The sequence below is a fragment of the Papilio machaon genome, chromosome Z (genome assembly GCF_912999745.1).
Source record: "Papilio machaon chromosome Z, ilPapMach1.1, whole genome shotgun sequence".
NCBI classification, from domain to species: domain Eukaryota; kingdom Metazoa; phylum Arthropoda; class Insecta; order Lepidoptera; family Papilionidae; genus Papilio; species Papilio machaon.
In genome coordinates, this window is record NC_060016.1 from 7,657,482 (window position 1) to 7,672,764 (window position 15,283).

A 15,283-nucleotide genomic window follows, 5' to 3' on the forward strand; every position below is an offset into this window, starting at 1 on the left:
ATGAATGTTTGTTTGTTAGAAGGTATCTCCAGAACGGCTGCATCTAGATGAAATTTTGTATAGATGTGTATACCAAACCGTCGAACACAATCTGGAAGAACACATATATTTACTCCATTACTCAACAACAACGCAACGGTTCAACACATCTTATTGAAATTTGGCAATTATCATAATCTCGATTAACTCAAGAAATACATTTCACATTATTTTTTAATTCAGCGTAGACGAAGTTGCGGTCAAAAGTTAGTTTAACAATATTGCAATAGGTTTCCGATTGTTTCTTTCATCGATATTGGACAAGATTTTCTGCAAGATTAGCCGTTATTCTTGAATCAGCCACAGTAAAGGTACCTTTATCGGAATAAATGGGTATTTCTATCAATCAATCAATCAATTAGCTTCATTGGCCTTTACGTAAGTGACTGCAGGGGAGAGTTCCACTGATGGGCTTTCACGTGCCCCATGTAGCATTTCGATGTGGAATATATAATCACATTCTCTGTGGACTGAGGTTTAAATACTTACGAGGACGCGTTGGATTCGCGTTCGATTTTCTTTTTGACTTGCTAAACCCGCCATGCAATGTAATGTCATAGTCATAGCAAATCTATATATATATAAAAGAAAGTCGTGTTAGTTACACTATTTATAACTCAAGAACGGCTGAATCGATTTGACTGAAAATTGGTGGGCAGGTAGCTTAGAACCAGGAAACGGACATAGGATAATTTTTACCGCGTTTTCTATTTTTTTATTCCGCGCGGACGGAGTCGCGGGTAAAAGCTAGTGTCTTAATAATGAATAACATCAAATGTCATAGTGCAAGCAAAGTTTCATATAACCTGATATGTATATTTTTATTTAATTTAGGATCGAACGAACAAAAGCTCTTCAGTTATTTTGAGGGTCAAACGAATTTTCAAATTGGGTTATAAATTAACCCCATTGACCGAATTCTGGATTTCGAGACCTAGTTTAGATAGAGTATTATTAGGATAGAGGGAATGTTTGCGGTGGATTTAATAATTAGGTAATTATTTTTATAAATAAAAAACTTACATATCTTTAAAATATTTTACTAATTTGTTTGCATAATTGTAATTGAACAAGAATTTTAATTTTAAGTTATATATTGAAGGGGTCATTTAGAATTGATAAGTTATGTTATATTTGATTCAAGGATTTAAGTGTTGATTTCGTTATTATTTGCAATGTTCTACGGTTTAGGCAATAAGATAATGCAGAAAAACCTGTATGAATTTATTACATATTATATTTAAATATGATTATGCAGAGGACGAGGTTAAAAACAATTGTTTGAATATTTTTAAAGGAAATATACTAAAATACATTCTTATTATAATAATGGAATAAAGGTGACATTTAATTTACCTATGAAGATTCTATATTCAAACCTTTGAGATATAGACAAACGCCTCGGCGTCTTAAAAGACGTTCGTGAAGAGATAAAAAAGCAGCCAATATTTGCTCAACTCAAATGAGTTTCTCAGGTCGAAGTTTATTAGCGTCTTTGCATATGGGCGACAAGACGCATTTCAATATCACACTAAAAGCGTCGATCTACATACGTCCTGCGGAGCAGACCCTAAAAGTGATTTATACCGAGACCCTATTCGATTGAAGTAGATTACAAATAATGAATAAAATTGCATACGGAATGAGTAAATCGAGACCGTCCGTGAGCATGGATGTTTGCACGGCGCGGCTGTGTGCACACTGGCTTATTGCCGGTAAGTAGCTACTATAACTGTTCCATACGATACGCCATCGTGTGTATAGTATCCCGCGTCACTGCCGCTTTTGATCTGTACCCGAGCTGGTTGCTTGCTTTGCACATATTAAAGCGGATTTCGCTTACTTGGTATTGGTTGATATCGATGAATTGCTAGTTGCAATTTCAATGAGATATTAGATACGTTAACGATTATATATGGCGATGTTTCAAGTGCCTTTTAAAATTAATTAAAGTGTTCTAAGTTTAAATGTATGCCACATTTAAACTTAGAACACTTTGGTCAAAGTAAAAGATTATTATTTGAATGTTAGTATTATAAATAATTTAATTTAATGTCCCGTAGTAATATACATCGACTTGCAGGAAATAAAACTTTCTTGATTTTAACCTAGGTATTCTTAATCACGAATTATAATTTAATTTTCAAATTGAGGCAAACGTCATTTTGATAACTTTTAGGTACTTAGCTCTATACTCTCAACTAAATTCGTAGGGATTAAAGAAATTTTACACTATTTTTTTTCTTTTTAGTTAAATTTAAAATATCTAGATAGATAAGGTGTTCATGTAATAAACAATTGTAAATAACAATTAAAACAAATGAATTTCAACGATCTCTAAAAGTTGATTGCAAAGAAAGCTAATATACGGATGTACACGGAATCGTTGGATAAGGTAAATATTTTTCTCTGTTGCGGGGGAGGACAAGTTGCAAAAACAGTTTAAGACGAAAAAGAGTAGCGAAAACCAGAAATGAATCTGGGCGGGCGGGAATCCTCCCGGTCCCGGTGGGAGGACGCGGGAACTACACTGGAAGTTTTTCATAGACTTAAGCAACGGATAGAGCAATCTTTTTATAATTACTTCTGTTATAAGCCATGACTTGCTTATCCTATTTTTTGTTTTACATCGAAAAAAAGAAATAAAAAAATTGTGAATTAAAAATTATTTACGTAGGTAAGTGAACTAGTGAGATTTTTATAGACTGAATTTAATGTGCAATAATACGAATGTGATTCGAAATATGCTCGAATTATTTTTGTGAAAATCGACTTGAAGAATGCATTTGTAGGTACTAATAATAAGTGTGACCTGATTTTGCCGTGTCTATGAGATTTATTATTGCGATTATTTGCCTCGCTCACCAAGTGTACTGTTTGTGGATACGGTGGCACGGGTTAACAGAATAGAGGGATGGTCATTTACTGGAAGGTAGCCCCCTCTCGTGTCTGCAGCGTAGACTGATTAAACGATCCGCTGTCTGTCTCTAACTTGTTTTGCTTCAACTATGCTGCTGCACTTTTAAAGGTATTTAATTGTTTCTTCGCAAAACATTTGCTGCTAGTATTTTTCAGAGATCGCTTCAAAATGTTACTTTTTATTTTCAATTACTACCTCTACCACTTTATTTGTAACGATTGATTATTTTTACATGTTTTAAAACATTTGTATCAATCGTAAATGTATGCGCCTGTCGCTAACAACTCCGTCTGCGCGAAATTAAAAAAGATTAGGTAGCCGGTGTGATTTTTCATACTATGTTCTACTTCTGTGTATAATTTCATCAAGATCCGTTGAGATCCAGATATACCTTCAAAAAAAACATCACCCTTTACCTTAATGTTTGGTACAGAGGCAATTTTAAATCATGTTAAACCTATAGTGTTATAGGTGAAACACGAAGTTTCATCATTTATTTATAAATACAAATTTGAAAATCTATTCTGTTTTGTTTTGAAAGCACACATAAACATTCCCAACCCTAGTGGAATTGCAAGCCTACGTTTAAGGTTACAAGATAAAAAGTACAAGTATCATCAGCTGTCGATTTTTATAGTCTATTATACTTAGAAACAAGAGGTCAATATTTTCCTTCTACTATCAGATTATGTCGTATCACACTTGTTATTTATCCTAGTTACTCTTTAGCATCGGCATAATTTATTTATTACCCAACTGACAAAAGTTTGTTTTTTCCCGATATGTTAGTTTTTTTTTTTTTTGTGTGTGGGTTAATTTATATTTTACGTCAATTCGATTTTGATTCCTCTAACCTAAACGACTATAAAAAAACGTTTAAAATGTTTCCATTTAATTAACTTTCAGAATAAAATTATTTGATAAAACTATGAATAATAAAAAAAACGCACACTATACCAAACTAAAAAAAAACTAAAAAAACATTCCTGACAATTTATTGCCGCTTTTAGCAAAAGGTTTTGTTGTTTACAAGACGCCTTTTATTTAAATCTTTATTTACGATTTCTCATTCACTATCATAAAGATAAGACGGATATAGAACTACGATGGTAGGATAAAAAAAAGATCACTAAAACGATCTTTTTGTTGCCATTCTTTTATTACTACAATATCTGAAAATAAAAAAGGATTTAAAAAATACATCCTAACGTTTGAAAATTTTACTCTAACTGGGATGGACAGAGAAAGTAATAGAATCTATACGAAGTGCGTGTTCTACGTAAATACATACCATAAAAGTAAAATACAACAAATCATCATCATCTCTTTAATTATTCTATTTGCAAAAAACAGGGAAAACCATGTTTTAAAATAAGGTGTTTCAACAGTGGAAACCCACAATTATCGGCAATGTTTGTTGTTACAACAGTGATAAGTGTAGGCTAATGTAAAACAATTGTTACACAATTAAAATTCATGTAAGAAAGGCATACAAATGTAAACTCGCTAAGTAAGTTTAACAAAGTACGTTTTACATATTGACTAATGATTCCATTACGCTCAAAGATGTTAAATCACATTATCAATTCCGTGAGCCAAAAATCTAGCCACTTAACTAACTAAATTTGAGGTGATTTTACTCAGATACAGGTCAACCAATGCAACTAGGTATATTGTTAACTGTCAGCACAATTCTCAGTCGGTCGGCTCAAATTGTTAATGTTTTATTCAATAAAAAAATTGCTGACAATCTTTCATACTTAGTACCGTTATTAAATATACGATACTTTTGTACTAATTCTCATCTTCAGATCTTAATATTTTTATATGAGGCTACAACGGGGAGGTAGGCTTTAGGAATGGTTTAGTTAAACATGTTATCTTGCAAATATTGATAAGTGACGATGAATAGTGCTTGGTGATGCGTTTTATCATTAGTTCCTTTTACTATAAATATAATATCATTCTAAATTGGAATGTTACTTTAACCCTTTCCGTAACTATTTTTTAATCGGTTAACCCATGAGAGCGTCGTTGACTCAGGGGTTAAGCACTTGACTTATAATATTCAGGTCCAGAGTTGGAATCCCGCCATGTACCAATGTATTTTTCGATTTAAATATGTACATTCATCCTATATTCTTACGGTAAAGGAAAACATAGTGATGCAAGCTGCAACAAATCTGCGAAGAAATTCAAAGGTATGTGTGAATTTAACAAACCCACACTGGGACAGCGTCGTTGACTATGATCTAGTCACCCCTAACTTAGCGTAGACTCCGAGCCCTCAGTAGGGACGTATAGTGAGCTGATGGAGATAATACCATGAGATTTCCTAGCCACAACGTCTGTACAAAAGCATATTATTATCTCTTTTTTTTAAATAATGAATGGGTTTTTATTTGTTTCAGGCAGTGAAAACTCACGTTAAAGTTAACAAGGTCTAATTAGTACATACTTTTTAAACAAATCTTTAAACCGGACGCCTAACTGTGTCTACAATCGTAAACAATGTCAAGTATTTAATTAGCCTCGACATTACACTTTTAAAATCACGTAACATTTAAGGTCATTCCTGTTAATTAAATCAGTACTTATTAGAATTACTAATTAAGAATGACAATCGAAATACATGAATAACAAGACTTCCTGCAGCATTAAGTGCGCTTTGTTCCTTTCGGTACGTTTTAAAATACGGGAAATTTTCTACTGCGTAATCGATAACATCTGTACACAAGGTACAACTTTGTTGAACCCACGTTAAGTAAAAGAATCTGGTATCTGAAGTTGCAGTCCTGAGTGATAACATAATAAGTTTTAGCCTTAAACTTCCGAATTATCCTGCGACAAACTGCCAGGATCTTATTCCTCGTTATACTGAGCTCACCAAGCCTCGGTTAACTTTTGCCAGGAATATCAATATTGGGTAAGGTAACTGGGTATGTACACGAACTACCCAGTGATGTTTTTGAAGAAAACAATTTGTAGGTGTTCAAACTAGTGTTACTGAACGACGGGGCACTTATATCCTTTGTTCTTTATGATAAAGGGAGCGTGATTGGTACCGTAGCTACTGTCACTATCTTATTGGTATATTCGTGCTTGCAATAACAAGTCATGTCTAGTCAAAAAGTCTGTTGTATGTGATTTCCTTACCTAAATTACTTATAAGTTAGATTTGCATCCATGCATGCATTGTTATATTTTTTTGCTAATAGGCACATAACGAAGTATAGCATTGGTTATCTCGGCAAATGCTAGAAAGAATAATTTTTAAAATTTTTAATTATAGAAAAAGACCGAATGCAGAGGCCAGTATTTCTAAAGCAATAAACTTTACTTACAGGGAAATGAAAGAAGTTAGTTTTAAATAAAGCATGTATATATGCGAGTTACTTTTCGCAAACAAACTGTGTTTTAACAAGCTTCTAACTTACTTCGTTAGTTCGCAAAACTAGTGCTACGTACGACGTGGTATGCTTTTCTATACTGATTGGTGTAGAAGTAGGTAAAACTTTAATGTTATTTTCCACTAAAGTTTATCTTATAAAATGTGTTATGCAAAATAAATAAGTATTAATTAATAAAGAGACGTGATTTATTTTCCGAGGTTCTGGCATATTTTCTGCCTTGAACGTACAACCAACCTAACCAACAATTATAGTAACATTGTTGTTATCTCTGTCTTTTCGAATAGAATATGAGGGAAGGCAATATTGTTGCAATACAGGTGTTACGACAGTGGAAACTCATCCTACGCAACATTTCCAGTAGAGAGCGCGCATCCTACTATTAAACATCATCCGACTTCACAATCTTATCTCGGAATATAGTCAGTTGTTCCCAACCTCTGGTTTATTGGTCGTCGTTTGTTATCAAGATAAGTTATCTTTAAGAGGCCAATTAAATTTGAAAACAAAGGTATCATAATAAGGCGCCAAGGCATACGGCGGCAGAGATGAGGTACGCGGGGTAAGGACGTGGGAGGCGAGGGGCGCAAGGCAGTATTGCGTAGGCGCTGCCTGCGTCCCTCAAAGGATTCAAATGCCAATAACATAAAGAATCGGCTACCTAAATGTTTTTCTGTGAAGTGGCTCACTTTAAAATACGAAAATTTCCGATTGTTAATAATTGATTTTAATTGTACGTTTAATTAAGTCAGTTATTTAAATTTTAGTAGGTTATATTGTTCGAATTCAATTTCATGTTCTAATGCACACAGAACATTTAGATAGTGTACCTCCCTTCAAATGGATGATCTGGTGAAGTAAAAAAAAAAACAATTTTTCGATTTTATTACTTCTCAAACCTGCTGACAAAATTGAGAATATGTTTAAGGTACATATTGTGTTAACTATCATAAAACAGAAGCCGACTCCATACTTCGGCGATATCCGCTCTTCACTTCAATCTTCACACTTTATTGCTCTTATTTCTTCCAATGGTAGACACAAAGAAGTGTGTTTATAGCTAATGATACTTAGGTGTGTATTTTAACACAAAACCCAAATCTACAAAAGGTTGGGGTAAAAAATACGCTACACCGTAATATAAGGCCGACTGGGATGGTCAGTGGCGTTAGTGATTCGTGGACCTTGTCACGTTGCAGTAAAACAGTTTTTTGTGCCAACAAAGGTTCATTTGAAAGTAGTAGCCGAACTACGCCGACGTGGTCCACGGCGGTGGCGCCTATTTTTTGTTAATATTTTTTACCCACATATTAAACCGAGTTGGCAGTAATAAAATGGCAACAGTAAGAAATTTAACAGCCACTTTCGGCGAGAATCTTCGACATTATAATGGCCGAGTACGTGGGAATATTCGAGCACATTTTCAATTTAAAGTTTTCGATTTGTATTTTTCAGTCTAAGTTAGCTAGTTGTGATAAAAAAATTTTTAACCAATAACTAAACTTTAATTTTTAAAATACCTTTGATTAAGTGTGGAAAAAAGATTTTCATTTTTCAATTAGATTTTTTATTAGTTCTACATTGTACAGTATCCTAAAAGTATACAATGAAACGTATTCAATGTAATTTTTTTAAAATAATCAACTAAAATACTATTGCCAAAGCAATATACCTTCGTAATATTTCAAATCGTTATAAAGTATATGTTTTAAAAAACTGAAATGTTTGTATGCTTAATTAAACAATAAACAGGTAAGCTTCATTTGCATATTCTCCTTACAATTATTGAAAACTAGAGAATGAGACTGAAATAATGTCACACAGTATCAGCTCCTGCATATTCCTCTATTTACATTATTTTTATAATGTAAGTAATGTAGGAGATAGACCACAATCCCACGTTATCTTAAGAAGAGATGTTGAAATATTGTACACGCTACTTTCGTACTTGGGGGAAACACGGATGCCAACAACTTTTTCCCTACTTAGGCTTTGGAAACAACATATTGTAATATAAAACCTCACCTATATTTCTAGAAGAACTCTCTTAAAAATCAGATTTAACTTTTTTCCGTAGATACAAAGATAAGACCTCCTATCTCAAGGTCTTATCTTACTACCGAAAAAAATTACATAGAAAATATCTCAGCTGGTATCTATTTAATTAGACATATAAAGACTTAAATTAGAAGAGATTTGGTGATGCTGCTTTTAACTTACCATCTCTTATCTAACTGTATTTACATTTTTAACTTAACGATACGTAAATGCGGAGCTTTTTTAGTAAAATAAACTTTCCGAACTGAAGTCGGTAAAATACTTAAATTTAGATGAATGAACAAATAAAAGCACAAACAGACAACCTGAAAAGCGTAACTTGCTCTTAAATGTACCCAGAAAAGGTCTAACCAACGATACAATACGTAGCCTTTTTTAATATATTTGTCATTTAAACACATTTGCTTTTGACAGTACAGCTTTGCTTAAGGTACAGAAAACTTTGAATTAAATTCCAGATATTCATTGCTATAACTTTGAAGGTTTTTCTAATTAATCTACCTACCTAGGCAAACGGTCCTAAAATAAATTAATATGACAATTTACTTGAAATATGTAGCAAAAAACACTGGAATGAAATTAGAGAAACAAGTCAAACTTTTCTTCAGCGCTGACTTACTTTTTCTTGTCACGCGAAGGAAACGACACCCGAATATAATGTCAGTGGAGAATAGGGGTTGTTATGAATAGAAATGTAAATTATCGCATCGTTTGTAGAATGAAGTCTGTTATTCGCAAGTTTTGACGGTTCGAAGAATTTCAATTTTTTTTTGTCTGAATTTCTGGAATGTTTAAGTAGAAAAAAATATGTATAAAAGTATGACTTATTTCTTATTTGTACAATAAATATTTACATATAAATAAGAACGGATAGAATGTATCAATACCTTTATTTTAAAACCAAAATTACGAAGAGATTTATCGTCACGAAGATGAAAAGTTGAAACTGTTTCCAACTGTTCTTCCAAGACAAAAGTAAGTGACTACACTATAAGTTATGGAAGATAGAACTAAGGAACTTCCGTAAACGTTGCTTATCTTAAAAATGGAAGCACGAACTCATCAACATCTTTGGCCATTATCTGCTACCTCAAACAAAGGCATGCATCCTAATGACATACGACAAAGCACCGCTTTCAGATTAACTCAATCAATTTAAGATAAAACAATGCTCCTACCGTTGCTCTTTGTGGCCACCCGAAATAATGGGAACTAAACTATAGATAATGGAATACATCGACTGTTAGCAATAAAAAAATAAATAGGCTACTCGTATTATATTCGATATCAAATTCATACTTATTAATATCGCTTTGCATATTTACTTAAATTTTTAAATTCTGCAAATAACAAGTTGTTGGGATTACGCAAAAGAATTTACTGCAACATTTTTTTTTGTAGCAACTCGTTTAAGACCTTATTTAAAATTGATAATTCTAAACGAATACAAGTTTTGTACTGAATTACGGAAATGTGTTCGTTCAAAGGAAACACTGATAATTTGATGAGTGTCTCGCTTCCCATCGATGTATTTTTCTATTTTTTCTCTTATACAAACAGAGTATCTTCCCAGCGTCAAATTAACAAACTTTTCTCCACCACCACCCTCCATAAAGTAATTGGTTTCGAAACGGTTAGTAGAAGTCAATACAATTTGCTTCGTAGACTCGAAAGTCGCTTCGAAAGTTGGGGGTGACGTCCATAAATGAGATATGTTAGTCCGTGTGACCAGCAAAAAGGTAGAAACGACGAGGATCTTGATTAGAGTGCGCAGTACAAACGTTGGTCTGCCGCTCCATTAGTGAAAGAGTAGGTGTCACGATTCACGAGCTCGTATTGCCTTTATTATTTATTCCGAATGTAGGCACTGCACCGCCATCGCTCCGAGTACAAACAAATGAACGTTTATGCACTCAAAATAAATAGTCAAGCGAGAGTTTGTATCCGCGACACCTATTTGATTTGATGTCGCTACCCGCAAGTTTGCAGGGTTGCCACATTTGTATTTATCTCGTATTTGTTTTTAAATTTCAATTGGAAAATCAGAAATATTTTTGTACACGAAAGTAACTACATACTATTCATTAAATGTAATTGTAACTTACTTGGGCATCGATGATTACATCGGTGTTCCCGCCGATTCTTTACCCTATTCTCTTATATAAAATAATCTAAGTTTGGTATCAGTGTCTTGGTAAATAATTTTCATAAATAGATTGATTCAAAAGATAAAACCTCAAGAAAAGATTGGTGTGAAAAAGTATCTTTTAATTTTAAATTTCATCGGATATGTTAAATGTGGATTCTAAATCCCCAAATGTACCTTTGACACAATAATGTGAAGACAAAATAAGATATAGTACGTGATAACCCTACCAGTTTACTCATAAGTTTTACTGTTTGCACGCTGTACTCTGATTTTCACTTTTAAGAATGTCTTCTGTGAAAAATCAAACATACGAGTATAAGTACTCCGGTTTTATTAAGGTATTCAAACTACAAATAGTTCGCATATTGCTGAAAATTGGTAGGAATATTCGGGACACCATTATATCGATGGATCCTATGTAATATATAAGGCAACGTCAAATTGATAAATTTTCAGTAGAGTCAAAGTTTCATGTCAGATATGAGCGTTACTCTAGTTCGTACAAAAATGCAGGTTACTCCGTAGTAAGTAAAATCTTTTCTTAGTGCTTGGTTATGTAGTAACATAAAAATGTAAGCAAAATTTCACTTCTCAGGATCCAGTGGTTTAACATTATATTGGTTTGGTCCATTTGCAGATTTTTAGGTAGAATTCGCTTTTCAAGTAGTAGATCAATGGAGACTAGGTTTCACATATAATGGTGTTTAAAAACTCCTACCAATTTTTAACTCTGCGAATTATTGTATTCTTAATTTGTCTGGGCTAAAGTGTCTCTCAGAGGCATAAACAAAATACACGGTTTGGTTTTTTATTAACAAACTAAAATACTCTGAACTTAAATTGATAAAATATTATTGTTGCTATGCCTACGATGACAATTTTTAAATATATAATTTCTTTTGAAATTCGAAATTGTATTGAAATATAATTTGAAAATACATTTGGTTGTAGCTAGTTAGCCAGTTCAAAGTACAACGGATTGTTCTGTTCGATTTAAAATTATTTTGACAATTTTAATTACCTATAAATAAGGGAAAATAGAAACCACGATTAACAGGCGGCGTTTTATCTATAGATACGTATAACTAGACTACGGGATTGTGTAAACTAAATTAATTCCTGTCCAATAACCCTGCTGTCGGTGTCAGTCGATAATTGCTTTTCAACAGCCATGTTAGATCGCTAGATATAAAAGAGGATGGTAACTTTGTCATATTTTGTATCGAAAATATTATTTTAATCCTAACGACGACAAAATTTTAAAAGGATATTTTTTTTTACTGCCTAACGAGAGTTCTTCATAAAACTATGCCTAACGAGAGTTGTCCATATATTATATCTAAGGATGGAATAAAGCAAAAATGAGAAAGAAGATAATGAAAATTTTACTTTTGGCGTGGATGCCGCGCCGTCGAACAATGCCGTCTAAACTGTTTAATTTACATCCGAAACAGTTGAAGAAAAAGTTGGAAGTGACATGCGCGGACACACCGAAAGGCTAGAGTGGTCAAGCGCCGCGCGCCGCGCGCCGACGCAAAAAGGACGAATCATTAGGAGGCGCCACACGAGACCCCATTTAAAAGTATGAGAATATTTTCACAAAAAGCCTCACATTCAACTCCCGGCACATTCATTTTATGAGAACAATGAGTGATTTTTGTATTTTTCTTTAATTCTATGTCGATTTTATCCGAGGCAGCGTAGAGGCGAGCCTCTGTGGTTGTCGCTTCGTTCCGTCTTCGACTTTTTGCTATCGGGAGAAGCGCGGGCGTTAGCAAAGTGCAGTGGTTTTATTCCCGCAGAGGCGCTGCGCCCTGCCGCCCCTGAACTCCGCGGGCCCCGCCGCGCCCTCTCTGCCGCCGGCGCCTCGTTTCACGCTCGCGCCTCCACGCCGACCGGCCGGGCAACCTTCATGCAATCATTGTCAGTTATAACGAGCCTCAAGCGCCGCGACCAATTCTACATCCAATACCATATAACATGACTCGTAAGCTCCGTCGAAATCGTTACGAGATTACTCCGTAGTCTGGTACTCCGGTCTGAGCCACGTCATAATTTAATGAGGTATATGTCAAACCGTAATCGTCGTAAAGACATCCATCGAGTAAAGAATGGTGAATTTGACTCGAGGTGTGGGAGTCGTAAGTCGCAATCGGCTGATCCGTTTTTGTGGTTTATTTCTAACAGATCTATGATGGCTATGGAATATGTCGATGTGTCGGTATAATAGTGCGGAGACAATGGACATCAAGACTTGTTTATTGAGTCGATGGAGTTGTTTTGAAGTACACGGTGTGCAGTAGCGGAGGCGGCGTCCCACTGGGGGGAACCAATGGTAGCACCGGACACGGTGGGAGGATCCAGTAATGATACATTAAGAGCCAGCGAAACATTGTGAAGATTGCACTTAGTGGTGCCACATTATGAATGTAAAACCAACATTTATGTTTAACACATACCAAATTATAGCTTAATTGATGATAAGTTATTTTGGCCTTAAAATTAAAATGGCTATATCAAGATTTCATGTCATTCTTAAAACCCACCGTGTCACCGTGACAACGATTAGCACTCGTAAATTTAAAGCAACAAAGCAGCAAATTATAACATGCGTAATTGTATTGTGGATGTATGTAAAGTATAATTGTTAAGAGTCTACTTTCTTTGAAAACTAAATTATAGCTGTATTCCGTACTAACCTTTGTTAACGTACAAATTGTGTATAATTTTATATGCAGTCGTGTGTTGATAAAGGAATAAATTTAAAAACGGACGAAGGTTTTTCTAACTAATCTACTCACTGCATTCAATTAAAAATTCAGTTAAATGTATACTGAAACGAATAATACAATTGTGAGAGTTTGGCAACAGGCACTGGATGTTGTGTAACTTTTTTAATTTTTTTGTTTTTGCCTTATTTCATTCAGGTATCTGATGATAGAGTGTTAAAAAATAAAAAAGTCAGAGCGGACGTATTACAATCGACCACTCTAGTTCTTTTTGAATGAACCGATCTAAATTTAAATGAAAATAAAGTAAAAAATAAAATGTTCCCGTTTCATTAACTATCGGTTACCTTTTTTGTGTAAAATGAGCTGTATTTTACCCTGGTCCTTGTCTACGTACAAAGCTAAAAGCGGACGGCGTTTGGTGTTTCGATCGATTCCACTGATAAAATCTTTCTATCAAACGACAGTTGTCGTAAGGTTGTAATGATTTTTGTCATTAAGGGATATTTTCTTTTTCTTATCACCTTATTTATCACCTTCGATTACCCCATTATCAAGCCTTGCTTTCAGTTCCAGTTTTGTTTGCACCTTTAAAATTACGACTAGTTAATGAATATCAAATTTTTCTTTCTTTAATTTGTCATCATTGGATTTTAAGTTTTCTCATAACTTTTTAATCTCAATAGGCCTTTCTTTTCAAGAAAAAATTTACAATGTAACTGTATTTTCACATATCGTTTTAATATTACGAGTATACGTAGTTGTTGAGTTTATACATAAAAATACTAATTATAAAGATGAATTAAAAAAAAACACAATTAAAAATCTGCGCAACACAATGAAGTTATGAAATACAACCGGGTGAACTGGAATAACAAGTGTTCTGCATTGTTTGAGTTCAAAGACATTTAACATACAAATATCAATAGACGGGACATTACGAATAAAAATACAGATTTGGTTATTTAACATATGTGACATATGTCGATTATTATTAAAATATTTGAATAAAATTGCTCGTTGTGTCCGCTCTATAACAGAAACATTTCAAATTCTTTATATGAGTTACAACAGTGGATTGCGGCGTGCAGCAAAAATTGTCTTCAGATATCGGCAAGGCATAAATATTGTCGTCGAGTAGCGCTCAGGTACAAGCGATGGCTGATTAGAGCGTTCGCGTGACAAACCTCTATTTGTTCGATCATTGTCTTACCCCACATCCTTGCACCATCAAACAAACGGGAACACACACAAACAAGCGAAAAATTGTTCGCTTTAACTTCCAGTATTGTGAATTATGAAATCTTAACATATACATAAGGTATTTTTAAATTATCATGATCAGAACTTCCTACAAAAATAACTATTTTTTATGACTATAAAATGTATGCTTTATGTAAACCTCGTTCTAAACTATCCAATCTAACTGTTGAAATGAACACCTTGGTGTTCCCGCTGCTCGTTTGCCCCCTACGCTTATAAAAAAAAAAGTGTATTTCCTAGCTTATGAAACAGAAGAATAACTTATTCGAGACTATTTCTCTGAGTTTTGCTAACATTAAAAACTTCTCTGCTTTAAATTCGATCCAATAATTCACGATAATGGTGGCTGGTATTTCTAATATAATTTTAGGATTTAGAATTCTTTGAGAAGAATGTATAATTTCTCTGAAGGATGAAGGATTTGTATGTTTATATTTTAAGTCAGATAGTATCATAGGCTAGAAATGCGTACAACACAAGCCAATACTCATATCACTAATTGAAATTCCATAATTGAAATGTAAATAAAAATATATCAGTCATTGCTTCAATTAAGCGAAACTGTGCAGTCAACAATTAATAAAATATGTGAAAGCTCTAAACAATTAATAGTTTGTTTTATAGAGTTCTATGCTCAGCTTAATGTGCAGTGAGAAACCAGTGGCAGTGGGCGCTCGTTGACGTTCCTTATTTCTTTTAATTAAAGCCAGCTGCT